The sequence below is a fragment of the Hyla sarda genome, chromosome 4, assembly GCF_029499605.1.
Source record: "Hyla sarda isolate aHylSar1 chromosome 4, aHylSar1.hap1, whole genome shotgun sequence".
In the NCBI taxonomy this organism is placed as follows: domain Eukaryota; kingdom Metazoa; phylum Chordata; class Amphibia; order Anura; family Hylidae; genus Hyla; species Hyla sarda.
The window spans coordinates 414,229,014-414,245,235 of NC_079192.1; positions in this window are offsets into that span (position 1 = coordinate 414,229,014).

Sequence of the window (16,222 nt, forward strand, 5' to 3'; positions counted from 1 at the left end):
TTTCGCGAGAAGCAAAAGAACCTTAAAAACACATTTAAGGAGGGCCCTGAGGAGCTTGTTATTCCTATCAAAATGTGATCAGCAACAAACTCCCTTAAATCTTCCCTATCTCTAATTACTTATCCAGGACCTCGAGTCCATAAATAACAGGGGCACAATTAGAAGAATCACAGTCGTACAGATCAGCTACAGGAACAGGGCTGCTATTAAAATTTGGACTTTCCAAGGATCCTATACAGTATGTAAAATTGGATATTCAAACATCTCCAAACTTTTTGTAAAAAGTTTAAATATAAACTCAAGGATAGGTGAGTAATGGTGAAAAGGGGAACCCTCCAAGGCCTAGCATATTGGGCGTATCTTAAAAGGGCACCAATATCCCATAAGCACCACAGTGCTGGGAAATAAAATAGAAAATATGTAGGTTAGGCAACCCAATTACAAAGAACTCCTTATTCGGGAAAGAGGGCATGTGGTAGTATCAACCAGTTCCAGGAGGTCAATTTTGATTGGATCTAGGAAGCCCTTACAGGCTTATTGGTGCCCATACACATTAGACAAAGCTGGTCATACAATTTCAGAAGGATTCTCAATGAACTAATATGTTTGGGGTTCACCTGACTCTCCCTCAAAGACAAAATCATGTTTAACTCATGGTAATGGGGGAGGGGGGGGGGGGAGGGAACTGAAGAAATAGCAGTCTGGCCAACTTCTATATATAGCAAATGTTCAGAATAGTCCACAAACGGCACTGCTGCTTTTTTACTTGCGGTTCGCACCTCGGACATCCGAACCCCACACATATAAAGTCCAGAATTTACCTTAGGAGGGGCTCTATCCTGGCATAAAAACATCATAAAAGGCAATAAAATCATGGCACTCTCTCGTAAAGGTAACTTGATTTATTAAAACATCATCCGATAAGGAAGGCAACAAGGATGGTCCTTTCATGCCACGCAGGGCTCTTAATCGTGACCTCTCATCCTTGTTGCCTTCCTTACCGGATGATGTTTTAATAGTTCAAGTTACCTTTAGGGGAGAGTGCCATTGTTTTATTGCCTTTATTGCTAACTTCTATATACATGCCTGATGCCTTCTTCAAATCTGTAGGAGCTATCAGACTCTTCCCTTCCCTTGAGCATTTGGGTAAATAAGGTGAAAGTATGGAGGAATGGGCATGAAGGCAAACCATCTTAAAAATGGCAACTATCCGGTTCCCCCAATCTCCAAAAATTTAGCAAAATTGGCTATTAGTTACTTCAAGCATATCACCAACCATCTTCCTATGATGTCAGGAGTGAGAGTGAAGATGACCATACATTTCAAACACAGTTACCAACCCCCCCCCCATCTGATGTGGCCAAGCACCATCTGCTTCCTGGAGAGAGTCAGGAGAAACACATAAGAGGGACCTGCCAAAGATCATCAGTCTTGGTCAACATTAACCTAATGAGTATGACCAACTTAACAAGGAGTCCTTGGTGGTCCTTTGGTTGTGCAAAAGTGAAGATCCATACTACTAGACAAAATTATGTTGAACCTTAAAATGGGTATATCCTTAAAACTCAGTATTCAAAAAAAATGGTTTAAGCTTTCATGACTGTTTTTTTTTTTTTTTTTTTTTTTTTGCAGTACTATGCAATTAAAAGTTTAAATTAAAGGGGTACTCCAGTGGAATATATATATATATATATATATATATATATATATATATATATATATATATTTTTTTTTTTTTTTTTAACTGGTGCCAGAAAGTTAAACAGATTTGTAAATGACTTCACCCTTCCTGTACTTTTTAGCAGCTGTATGCTACAGGAAATTCTTTCCTTTTTGAATTTCTTTTTTGTCTTGTCCACAGTGCTCACTGCTGACACCTGATGCCCGTATCAGGAACTGTCCAGAGCAGGAGAAAATCCCCATAGCAAACCTATGCTGCTCTGGACAGTTCCTGACACGGACAGAGGTGTCAGTAGAGAGCACTGTGGACAAGACAAAAAAAGAAACTCAAAAAGAAAAGAGTTTCCTCTGTAGCATACAGCTGCTAAAAAGTACTAGAAGAGTAAAGATTTTTAATAGAAGTAATTTACAAATCTGTTTAACTTTCTGGCACCAGTTGATTTAAAAAAAAAAAAAAAATGTTTTCCACCGGAGTACCCTTTTAAATACTCAATACTGTATCTCAAGCAATCAGCACAAAGATTAAAAAACTCCTGAAACATGAGCCAAACAAAAAATATTGATGAAATTGATGGACCGTGAAGTCTGTATGTAAGCTGGGATACAGACTACAATCCAACAGAAATAATGCGCAGCAGGGTCGAAAATATGGCCAAGTTAATGTGGTCGATCTAAAATATAGTCAATACAAGATAAAAGAAAACCTGAATAAAAAAGTTTCAGGAAGACTCATCCCAACCCAAATCATAATCCCCATCCTAAGTAATAAATTATTTTTCGTGGCCCCATACGCTATCATGTGATAATATAATCCCCTACTGGACTGTTAATTACCACCAGTGTAGACTCTACAGCCATTATTGATCAACCCACTTTGGCTAAAAGGGGTACTCCGTCCCTAGACATCTTATCCCCAATCCAAAGGATACGGGATAAGATGTCTGATCGCAGGCGTCACGCCGCTGGGGAACCCCACAATCTCCCTGCTGCACCTGGCGCTCGTTTACGCCCCCTCCCATTAACTTGCATTGAGGAGGCGTGGCCGTGACATCACCAGCGGGGTGTGGCCCTGGTGTCACGGGCCTCTGGCGCTGCACCCGACGCTCTAAACAAACGCTGGGTGCATCAGGGAGATCCTTTGGATAGGGGATAAGATGTCTAGGGGCATAGTACCCCTATAACTGTAGTGTGTTCCAGTGTATACATCAAAATTACATCATATTATGATCTAATAATACCAACCTGCCATCCCATTGAAGCCCTTACTGACCACAGACTGACTGGGCCATTGGTTTACAGGTGATAACAATCTTACTATAGACCCTTCACCACCACATACCCTAGTAATTGAGCTCAAGTCTTTGAAACCATTTGTCACATAATGGGCCAGTCTACAGAAGACTTATACCGTCTCGATCAGGACCCCTTACTTGACTGCCGATCTTCATTGCCAGACTTTCCAATGGTCATGAAAGGCAAAATCACTTGCCCATAAACGTTAGAACATGTCTTTTCCAGACATATTTTTGACTGTATCAGAGACCTTTTTTTGGAAATACTTGTACAATGAATAGTTCAGGAGGCACTGACACATACGAGTAAAAAAATATTGTAAGGTTATACCCCATCTATTCGTGATTACCAGTCATTCTTGGGCTTGGGGTTATAGAGGTAGAAAGGCCCGAAAGGACCTGATGCCACCCAAAAAAAGACGCAAGTATTATAAATTGTACATGGTAGGCAAAAGCCCTTTTACCGGTTATGTATTGGGATCCAGAAGCTTTGGGGTCCATAGCCCCCTGGATATGTTGGTTGAATGTCCAACTGTATGTAATCCAGATGTTTTATGATGGCTAAAGTGTTGTGGCCCGCAAAATGGCCCACATTGTTAAGCACATTGTTAAAAGGGTACTCCACTGGAAAACATTTTTGTTTCATTAACTGGTGCCATAAAGTAAAACAGATTTGTAAATAACTTCTCTTAAAAAATCTTAATCCTTCCAGTACTTATCAGCTGCTGTATGATCCACAGTAAGTTCTTTTCTTTTTGAATTTCCTTTATGTCTGACCACAGTGCTCTCTGCTGACACCTCTGTCCATTTTAGGAACTGTCCGGAGTAGGAGCAAATCGCCATAGCAAACCTCTCCTGCTCTGGACAGTTCCTGACTTGGACAGAGGTGTCAGCAGAGAGCACTGTGGTCAGACATAAAGGGAATTCAAAAAGAAAAGAACTTACTGTGGTCAGACTGGAAAGAACTACACAACTTCCTGTGGAGCATACAGCAGCTGATAAGTACTGGAATGATTAAGATTTTTTAATAGAAGTAATTAACAAATCTGTTAAAAAAAAACATTTTTTTAAATGTTTTCCAGCGGAGTATCCCTTTCAAAAACAGCGCTACACCTATCCACAGGTTGTGTCTGGTATTGCAGCTTAGCTCCATTGAAGTCAACCTGAAATCAGAATGGGCTGGTTTTGGAAGAAAGAAACTCTGTTTTTCTAATTCTCTACCACCCCTTTAATAAGAATAACCCGGTGCGACAGCCCTTCACCGCATTGTTTTAATTTGGCTTTTTTAAGAGCTCTGCAGAAGCGTGTAGATTTCGTTTTCTAACAAGACGCCCTTACGTTAATTGCGCCGCTACGGTCAACTTACCCCTTTTCTGCTTACCTTACACCTTTTTGCCAGCTTGTGGCTTAATAAAACACAAGGGAGAACATCATCTGAAATTAAAATACGGTAAACAGAAAACACAAGACGTTGCTGTCACTTTCCGCTGACTTGGCAGGGCTAGGCGGAGAACTGAAGACTGTTAAAGCTTTTTTTCGCTCTGGGTTATACAGTGCCTCTAACATAGTCCGGTGCTACATGGACCAGTCCGATTGTAATTTGGGCCTTCTGTGCTCCACTATGCACTGGGATGGAGGGTGCGAAAACATTTCGGGTACTGAATGATATTAATTTAGCTTGATTCCATTTTGTCAGTTTATCTCCTCCTCTAAAGAGCATTTCCTTCCCTATGAATTCTTAGCAGTCTAATATATTGTAAAGGAGCAGAGAGAATACCACTAAATAAGTGGCCGATTTACCATTAGACAGGCCATCCCAAGACTAAAACTTATCCTTTATCTGCAGGATCAGTGTACCTAGCTGATCAGTGGGGGTCCGAATGCTGGGACTCCCGTCAATCACGAGACCAGAGGTCAGCTATCCCCGGAATGAATGGTGCAGTAGTACTCAGGTTCAGTCACTGCTCTATTTAGGCGGTATGACCAAAAATGTGTATCACAGTATTTTTCTAAATTATGGCGGTTCCACGGTATTTGACGGTATTTTTTTCCCCAGTCATTACCCCCTTACCCCCCCCCCCTCTCGAATGAATTATCAGCCGCAGTGCTCTGGGGAACTAATCATATTTGACCCGCGGGCGCTGTCCTGCTTTTACTCCCCTCCACCGAATGAATGAACTATCAGCCGCAGCGCTGTCCCCACATCGGGGGACTAGTCATGTTACCCGCAGACGCTGATCTCTTCTTCCTGTGAGCAGCGGCGTTGGAAATGAATGAGTTGTGATAATTCATTCGAGGAGGGAGGGGCCCGACCGGTATTGCGGTATAGGGAAAAATTCATATTGTACAGAAAAAATTCACCGGTATTCGGTATGAACCGGTATATCGCCCAGCATTAGCTCCATTTACTGTTTATGAGACTTCTTAATATTTTTGAGCTCACAAAAACAATGAATGGAGTGGTGGCCAATGATGAGCACAGCCACTACATTCATTCCGGGGACAATTGAACTCCATTCCCATGTTCAGTTGAAGCCCTAGTGGTCGGACCCCTACCGATACAGTGTAATCCTGGAATAACCCCTTTTTATTTGCTAAACACTACAGGGCCACTACAGGGAAAATGTAGCATTACATGCCTAATATTGAAGTGAATGGCCCCACATGTATAGGCTCTCCCTCTATACAATCGAAATGTCCCAAGAGGAGAACACCTTAAAGGGGTACTCCGCTGCTCAGCAATTGGAACTAACTGTTCCAAACGCTGGAGTCGGTGCCGGGAGCTCTTTACATCATAGCCCGGCCCGTTCATAATGTCATGCACCACCCCCTCAATGCAAGTCTATGGGAGGGGGTGTGACAGCCGTCACGACCCCTCCCATGGCCTTGCATTGAGGGGGTGTGGTGTGACATCATGAGGGGGCGTGGCTATGACATCACATGCTCCTGGCGCCGGCTCCAGCGTTTGGAACAGTTTGTTCCAAATGCTGAGCAGCGGAGTACCCCTTTAAGAAGTTAGAAAGTTTGATGGACCACCCCTGTGGAAGCTGTGTCCATATCAGTTGTCAACCAGTTTACCAAGATATAGATCAACACCAGACCAAGAAATCATGAATTTCTCAAAATAAACTCAACAATTCTAAAAATTAGAACAGACAACAAGTGGAGATGGTTCCCATTCAAACCAATCAGTTCCAAGTATGGGTAACCGCTCCACTTTTTGTCCACACCACCATTACTTTCCATACACGAGACCTTATAGTTGGCATACATTGGCTAAAGCTAAAAAGTCATAGTCAGGGATGACCAATAACCAAAGCCTATGTCAACTAAACCACTGACAAAATCTGGTGCCATAAAATAAGCATGATACCCCAATATTAATCCCCGCCCTGGTGATCTGCCCTCTGTTTTTTGCCCATTATTTCCATGTGGGTCCTGATGTGAGAGTGTTTTTGTACAAATAATGTATGTACAGATGTAAAAAAAAAAAAAATATGAAATAAATAAAAAAGCAAAATACATAAACTTAACCTATGATGAAGGGGAGTGGGAAGACATCGTAGGTCAAAACTTTTTGGTGTCTTATGGTTGAACTGAAAAACCAATTAAGGTGCTTGAAGATGTATACCGTATGGGTAGTGCCGGCAATCTATGTTGAACATTGGGACATGCTTGATTGTTTGGCCTATAAAGATGCAGCCATTGGTACCTATTAAGCCATAAACATTGTATCACAATGACTCTGTTTATATAGAATACTGCCAAAAGTGACAGATCTAAATTGGGATTATCTTAAGGCATCCTGATCAGCGTTTGGAACAAAATGTTCCGAACGCTTAGAGCCGGCGGCGGGAGCTTGTGATGTCATAACCACGCCCTCATGACATCATGCCCCGCCCCCTCAATACAAGTCTATGGGAGGGGGCGTGACAGCCGTCACGCCACCCCCTCCCATAGACTTGCATTGAGGGGGTGGGGCGTGATGTCATGAGGGGTGGGGCTATGACATCACGAGCTCCCGGCGCCGGCTCTAAGCTTTTGGAACATTTTGTTCCAAACGCTGAGCAGTGGAGTACCTCTTTAAGTAAATTATTTATATAAAGGGCCATCTAAAATGTTTCCAAATACATATAAATGAGTTAAAGCTAGGGTGGGATGGAGGGTCTGCCTCCAAGGTATTTAAATACATGGCTAAGGCTATAACGCTTATTGCTTTTATTAGTTTATGGCACTTTGTAGGGTATATTTTAGTATGTGGGAGTGACGTCCTTATGCCCTATCATGCCGAGTGATATGATAATAATAGTTTGATTGAGACTTTCTTAGGAAACCAAATTTAAGGAAAAACTCTCCCTCCTAAAAACTTAAAGGGGTATTCTGGCCAAATGCATCTTATCCCCTATCCAAAAGATAAGGGATTAGATGTCTGATCACGGGGGACCTGACACTGGGACCCTCCGCGATCTCTGTGCAGCAATGCATTCTATGTGGGGCTGCTTCTCCAGTCTTGGAAACTTCACGTCACACCCCCTCATGTCGTCACGCCATACCCCCTCCATTCATGTCTACAGCCGTCATGCCCCCTCCCATAGACATGAATGGAGGGGGAGTGGCATGAGGTCACGAGAGGGCGTGGTGTGATGTCACGCCTCCAGTCCCGGAAACACAGAAGTTTCCGAGACTGGAGAAGCAGCCCCGCATAGAATGCATTGCTGCACAGAGATCGTGGGGGGTCCCAGCGGTGGGTCCCCGTGATCAGCCATCTTATCCCCTATTCTTAAATATTGTGGATTTAAACAACCTCAGAGGTCTCTGCTTCTCTTTCGGCAATTACACAGTCTTCCTATAAATGTAGAGTATGGAGATTGTGTTTCTTGCCCCCAGCTGGCGGTTTTCACTTTTGGATGATGAGCAAGACGTTGGATGGGGTGACACCTACATGAGATGATTACTTCCCACCTTGGGGTTGTCAACACCCCTATAACAATGTTACCGGGCACCTTTACCACAACCATGTATTACATAGCTACCTATTGATTTCAGTGGCCATTATAATAAAGTTTTGCAGTAGAAACACTTCAGAGATAACAGTTGATCGTAAGGCGGCGTTGTCCATAACGACCAATAGGTTCCCAATTTTCATTTTGAGATCAAAGCAACAATTTTATTGGTTGTTATGGTCAACGAATAATAAGGGGGAGTCTGGGGCAATTCTTGGTCCACCCCCTCCCCTATATTAGCTAAAATGAGCCTCAATGACTAGTAGCAGCATAGGTACTGACAGGATAACCCCCCCCCCCATGCTTAGTTATCAGAAGGGACTTTCAATTTGATGAACCAAGATTTAGAAGCTCCCCATCTCCCATTGACTGATGACATCATTAATGTCAGAACTAAATAATATTGCTTTAATATTTCTAGCTGGAGCGTGTATCACCCTTTAGTCACTGATTTATACTGTTGTTTTTCCTCCGTTGCCTGATTTAGTCACTGAGTAATTTGCTTCATGGTACAGTATTATCATAATATCGGTGACTCACAAAAATATATGTATTTTCTACCCCGAAGACTAAAGAGGTGTCATTACAGTAATAAACACAATGGAAACTGGCGATAGTTTTATTATCTACTTTACTGTGTACCTTTATATTTCTTCACTGTAATGAGGTCCACAAGTATAGATATATATCATTTTTGTAAGCTAAATAGGTCCAACATTCTGTGCCGATTATTTTTTTTTATATATATATCCTTATGTCGATTATTGAAATGTTTCTAGTACAAAGCTCCAAATCGCCTCCAAAGAGATTGAGTTACATGATAAAATTCTGTATGACTGCAACCACTACTACGGGCAGCTTAGGGGATATTATTTCACACATTGAATCCCATACTAAAACTGTTGTGAGTTCTGAAGCTGGCCGTACACGTGAGATGTGTCGGTCGAAACCACTGATTTTAGTGGAACCGACCAACCATGTATCTTGTATAATGGCTCACGACTTTCCTCTTGATGGCAGATGTTTGAGGAATGAAGGGTTAAGCATGTCAGATATCAACTGTTCTCAGTCAAAGACACCAATTTCAGTGGAACCGGCCAACCATCTAATGTAAATGGAGTCTTTCGACTCTCCTCTTGATGGCAGATGTTGGCAGAATGAAGGGTTAAGCATGTGGGATTTCAACTGGTCTCTGCCACCAATTTAGTGGAACCGGCCAACCATCTCATGTGTATGGGGCTCTCAACTCTCTCCTTGATGGCAGATGTTGGAGGAAAGAAGGGTTGAACATGTCAGATTTTAAAGAGTAACTCCGGTGGAAAAGAGTAGAAAGCAAAAGTTTTCAAATCAACTGGTGCCTGAAAGTTGAACAGATTTGTAAATGACTTCTATTAAAAAAATCTTATTCCTAACAGTACTTATTATCTGCTGTATAAAACAGAGACATTTGTGAATTTCTTTTCTGTCTGACCACAGTGCTCTCTGCTGACACCCCTGTCCATGCCAGGAACTGTCCAGATTAGATTCATATCCCCATAGCAAACCTCTCCTGCTCTGGACAGTTCCTGACACGGACAGAGGTGTCAGCAGAGAGCACTGTTGTCAGACAGAAAAGAACTTCCCAAATTTCTATGTAGTATATATGTAGTAAACAGCAGCTGATAAGTACTGGAAGGGTTAAATAGAAGTGACTTACAAATCTATTTAACTTTCTTGCACCAGCTGATTTGAAAATATATTTTTCCACCGGAGTTCCCCTTTCACTATTCTCTATTCAAGCACTGCCAAGGCGGTGTAATGAAGAAAACTGTGTCCCTGAAGCAGAATGTGACCCTCCACACAGGGACACACTTCTGCTTTACAGCCACAGAGGGACTCACTCCCGTACCCCTAACCTCTAATCCTAACCCCTATCCAGAATCTTAACACTTACCCCTAATCTTAACCATTTATCTTAACCCTAACCCCTAATCCTTAGTACCTGTGTACCCTAACCCTAACCCCTGATCCTAACCCTTACCCCTAACCATAACCCCTAATCCTAACCTTTACCCCTAATTCTAAACCCTTACAGCGATCCGCACTGAGAAGGGCTAATAGCGCTGAGCTCACGGGTCACAGTTCTTTTCACTTCACCGGCCAACCATTAATGTATATGGGGGCTCTTGACTCTCCTCTTGATGGCAAATGATGGAAGAATGAAGGGTTGAGCATGTCGAATATTTACTGTTCTCTTTCAAAGCCACCAATTCAAGGGTAAAGTTGAGATCCAATGTATATGGGGATCTCAACTTTGCCCTTGATGTTGAAGGAAAGAAGGGTTGAGCATGTTGGATTTCAACTGTTCTTGGTCAACGCCACCAATTTCAGTGGAGTCAACAACCATCTAATGTATATGGGGCTCTCGACTCTCCCCTTGATGACAGATGTTAAAGGAATGAAGGGTTGAGCATGTCAGATTTCCACAGAATCTGGCAGTGCCCTTCATTCAGAACACATGGACGCTCAGAAAAGCCGAGCATGTATGTATTTGGGGAGATCGGGAGAGATATCTGTCAGCTGAAAGGGCATTAGACCGACAGCTATCTTATGTCTATGTCCAACTTTTTAGTGGTGACTTCAGAAACACAAATTGTATTACATTATGTCAGGCAGAGTATTTGGGCCTGTGTTTGGAGAAAATAGGGTTATGCTATAAAGAAATGAATCAGCTCAGAATTTTGGACCTATAAATGGTATGATAATAAAAGGTGGAGATTTTCATTAAGATCCAAAGTCATCGAGAAAACTGCAGTCACTTTTATGTTTTCTAATGTACTGAAGCCCAGGCTGACTACTATACTCATCCATATATCTGGGTGATAACCATTTCACTACATGTAGCTGCATTATGGTAGTGGTCCAAGGAAATTCTACCTGCTGTACAACACACTGCCTCTACATGTTACACAGGATTGTCAGATTTAGTCAGATAGTAAAAGCATGACAAGACTGCACATGAAATCTTGCTACTTCAGGGAAAAAAACAAGCAAAACATGAGGGAACAAGGACAGAAACATGACAGATATATGAACAGAGAGGGAGACTTACAGGTGACATTGTGTTATTATAATAATAACTATATTTAGATAGAATACAATAACAGTATAGGAGAGTGAGATAAAGGAAATGGTAACGCAGGGGTGGATACATTGTCAGAAGAGGGTGTGTCTTATTTATAATACCCGCCCCTGAGGTCTAGGAAGCAGAAGTTGCACAATAATGGTATTACATGGCTGCATCTTTTATGGAAGTGATGGCTTCACGGCAGCTGGACATCTGTCTGATCAATAATCAATCAATTTGTTCATGAGAAAATAAAATACAAATTATTAAATTGTCAGTTGTGGAATGTAAACTGATTAAACGAACAACCAACAAATCTTAATAAACAATGTTGTGTGTCTGCTGTGCTCTTTTTATTGGTGTATACAGGTGTCATATGCCACCCCATGGGAAGTCCTTATCCTACACAGCAGTGGTCAATCTAACAACAAGGGGGCTGTACTGCAATACCAGACACAGCCCATGGAAAAGAGTGGTGCTGTGTAGTAAAAACAGGAGGTTCTAGTAACAATCTGTCCTTGTGTCAGCATTCCATCACATGATCATAACAGTTTTACCTGCCAAACAACAGACTGCTAGTTCACACTACAAAGTTTTGTCCCAGGTCCCTGTTACTCAGGCAACAGGAGGAATCAGAAAACGGAACAACCTTATTCATCATTTTGCACTTAATTATGATGCTGCCCCCACCATGATAACTGTAGGGATGGTATTGGGCAGGTGATGGGCAGTACCTGGTTTCCTCCAGACATGATGCTGCCCCCACCATGATCACTGTAGGGATGGTATTGGGCAGGTGATGGGTAGTGCCTGGTTTCCTCCAGACACGATGTTGCCCCCACCATGATCACTGTAGGGATGGTATTGGGCAGGTGATGGGCAGTACCTGGTTTCCTCCAGACATGATGCTGCCCCCACCATGATCACTGTAGGGATGGTATTGGGCAGGTGATGGGCAGTACCTGATTTCCTCCAGACATGATGCTGCCCCCACCATGATCACTGTAGGGATGGTATTGGGCAGGTGATGGGCAGTGCCTGGTTTCCTCCAGACATGATGCTGCCCCCACCATGATCACTGTAGGGATGGTATTGGGCAGGTGATGGGCAGTGGTTTCCTCCAGACATGATGCTGCCCCCACCATGATCACTGTAGGGATGGTATTGGGCAGGTGATGGGCAATGCCTGGTTTCCTCCAGACATGATGCTGCCCCCACCATGATCACTGTAGGGATGGTATTGGGCAGGTGATGGGCAATGCCTGGTTTCCTCCAGACATGATGCTGCCCCCACCATGATCACTGTAGGGATGGTATTGGGCAGGTGATGGGCAGTGCCTGGTTTCCTCCAGACATGATGCTGCCCCCACCATGATCACTGTAGGGATGGTATTGGGCAGGTGATGGGCAGTGCCTGGCTTTATCCAAAAATGACGCTTAGCATTGAAGACAGGAAGTTCAATTTTGGTTTCATCACACCAGATAATCTTGTTTCTCCTTTAGGTGCATTTTTTGAAAACTCCAGGCGGATTTCATTTGTTATTACAATAGGAGAGGCTTTGGTCATTCTGCCATAAAGTCCACATTGTGGAGGCTGCAGTGATGGTTGACATTCTGGAAGTTTCTTCCGTCTGCACACAAGATCTTTGGAGCTCAGTCAATGTGACCATTGGCCCATTTTTGCCTTAAAGGGGTACTTTGCCCCTAGACATCTTATCCCCTATCCAAAGGCGACCCCCGCGATCTTGGCTGCGGCACCCCAGACATCCAGTGTACGGAGCGAACTTCGCTCCGTGCCGCATGAATGTAGATGTGGGGCGAAGGCTCGTGACATCACGGCCATGCCCCCTCAATGCAAGTCTATGGGAGGGGGTGTGACGACTGTCACGCACCCTCCGAAAGACTTGCACTGAGGGGACGTGGCCGTGATGTCACGAGTCTCCGGCGCTGCACCCAACACTCTAAACGAATGGCGGGTGCAGCAGGGATAATGCAGGGGTTTGGATAGGGGATAAGATGCCCAGGCTCAGAGTATCCCTTTAAGGACACAGCCAATTTTATTTTTGTGTTTTAATTTTTTCCTCCTTGCCTTCTAAAATCTATAACTCTTTTATATTTTCATTAACAGACCCATATGAGGGCTTGTTTTTTTGCGCAAACAATAGTACTTTATAATGACATTACTCATTTTATCCTAAAATGTATGGTAAACCCCAAAAATATTTTTTGTGTGAGGAAATTTAAACGAAAACCGCAATTTAGCAAATTTCGAGGGGTTCATTTTCACGATGTACACTTTACGGTAAAATGTCATGTTTTCTTTACTCTGTGGGTAAATATGATTAAAATGATACCCATGGTTACATACTTTTCTATTATTGTACTGCTTTTTAAATATCCTAAACCTTTCTTTGCAAAAACAGTACATTTAAAATCTCTAACTTTCTAATTTTTCCGTATACGGGGATATGGGAGGGCTCATTTTTTTCCATCATGAACTGTAGTTTTTTTTAGTACCACCTTTGAGTATATGTGACTTTTTGATTGATTTTTATAAAAAAAAAAATTGCAATGTGATGTGACCAAAAAGAAGACATTTTTTAACTTTTTTATTTTATTTTTTATGCCGTTCACTGTACGGGATTATTAACATTATATTTTTATAGTTCGGACATTTACGCATGCGGCAATACCAAATATGTTTATTATTTAGTTGTGCAACATCTGGAGGTCCGCAGGTTGAAGACCACTGGTATTGGAGGTAATACTTACGTGTCCCCGCCACTCCGGACCCGTCACCGCTGCCCTGGATGTTGCCCTCCATCGCTGCGTTCCCGGGGTGTCCCCGTCGCTCCGGAACGTCTCTGCTGCCCGGTATCCTCACTCTCCGTCGCTGCCTTCACGTCGCTACGCGCGCCACTCCTATTGGATGACGGGACGGCGTGAGCGACGACGTGATGACGACGAAGGAGAGCGCCGGCCATGCAGGGGATCCTGGCACGGAGCAGACACCGAGGAGGCAGGTAAGGTCCCTCCCGGTGTCCTGTAAGCTGTTCGGGATGCCGCGATTTCACCGCGGCGGTCCCGAACAGCCCGACTGAACAGCCGGGTTAGTGTCACTTTCCCTTCAGACACGGCGGTCAGCTTTGATCACCGCGTCTGAAGGGTTAATACAGGGCATGTCCTGTATTAGCCGCGGGTCCCGGCCGTTGATGGCCGCAGGGACTGCCGCGATCGGACAGGGTTTTAATGTGTATTTGCCATATAAGACGCACCAACTTTTCCCCCTCAGTTTTGGGGAAGAAAAAGTGCGTCTTATACATTAGTTCCGAGGAGAGTGCAATACTATGTACAAAAAGTCTTGCAATGCCCATTTACAGCTAATGTTGCACCCACAGAGACACTTAGTGGCAAACAGTACCTGCATAGTGCCATACCAGATAGAGTAGGACTCACATAATATCTACAATCCGAAATCAGGAGGGATCCACCATTTACCGCCTCCTCCATCCCTGGCGGAGAATGAATTCCCGTGCTGGACTGTGCCGGAGTCAGACTACACTCTGCTGGCAGCAGCTGGTAACGCAAATAATGTCTCATTGATATCACTGGGGACCTTCTGGATTCAGTGGCATCATGATGGGGCGCAGGGGGCATCCTTGGCAGTGCCTAAAAGTCCAGAACTGTCCTTCTGGATCTGGGACTCTTGGGATCTGTAGTTTTTCTATAGGGACAATTGAGCAGACGCCCTGGTGTAAGTCATGTGATACTCCTGGATTGAGAGGTTCTTCTAATCTCATGGCATGTAACCTCAGCTCCACAGTAGGGTTGCCCCCTGGCCGGAATTTTGGCCGCCCTGCAGGAATTTTTATAGTAAAAATACCAGCAATGCAATGGGCGGTATTTATCCAACCAATACTCCAACTCCCGGAATGTTGCACCATACACTATACCAGTGTTTCCCAACCAGAGCGCCTCCAGCTGTTGCAAAACTACAACTCCCAGCATGCTCTTCACAGTTCAGGCTCTTCACAAAGCTGTGCAGTACCCCCTGTAGTAGCCATTGGTGGCCACCCATGTTGGTTATTACTCAGCTTTTCCAGACTTCTGAATGGCACAGTAATACAATTCTGTATCAGTGTATTGATACAAAGAGTTACAGTACAGGATCTTCACAAAGCTGTGTGGCAACATCACTGTGGTATCTATTAATGACCATGCTGGTTATCACTCAGCTTTTCCGGACTCCTGAATGGCACAGTAATACATCCCCTGATTCCTTATCAGTGCCCTCTTCACAAACTGTGCATCAACCCCCTGTAGTATCTATTAATGGCCATGCTGGTTATCACTCAGCTTTTTCAGACTCCTGAATGGCACAGAAATACAACACCTGATTCCTTATCAGTTAACTCTTCACAAACTGTGCATCAACCCCCTGTAGTATCTATTAATGGCCATGCTGGTTATCACTCAGCTTTTCCAGATGTCTGAATGGCACAGTAATACAACCCCTGATTCTGTATCAGTGCATTGATACAAAGAGTTACAGTCCAGGATCTTCACAAAGCTGTGTGGCAACATCACTGTGGTATCTACTAATGGCCATGTTGGTTATCCCTCAGCTTTTCCAGACTCCTGAATGGCACAGTAATACAACAGCTGATTCCTTATCAGTGCACTCTTCAAAAACTGTGCATCAACCCCCTGTAGTATCTATTAATGGCCATGCTGGTTATCACTCAGCTTTTCTGGACTCCTGAATGGCACAGTTATACAACCCCTTATTCCGTATCAGTGCATTGATACAAAGAGTTTCAGTCCAGGCTCTTTACAAAGCTGTGTGGCAACCGTGGCAATTGTGGTAGCAATTGGTGGCCATGTTGGCAATAACTCAGCTTTTCCAGACTCCTGAATGGCACATCTACTTAACACAATGATACATCCTCTTATCAGGTGCATATCCCCTTCACTCCTCTCTGAAGCCAATGCCTGTCATTAGGAGGTTTGATTAATTGCCTCTCTAATGCGGTGTTTCCCAACCAGGAGGCCTCCAGCTGTTGCAAAACTACAACTCCCAGCATGCCCGGACAGCCGTTGGCTGTCCGGGCATGCTGGGAGTTGTATTTTTGCAACTGCTG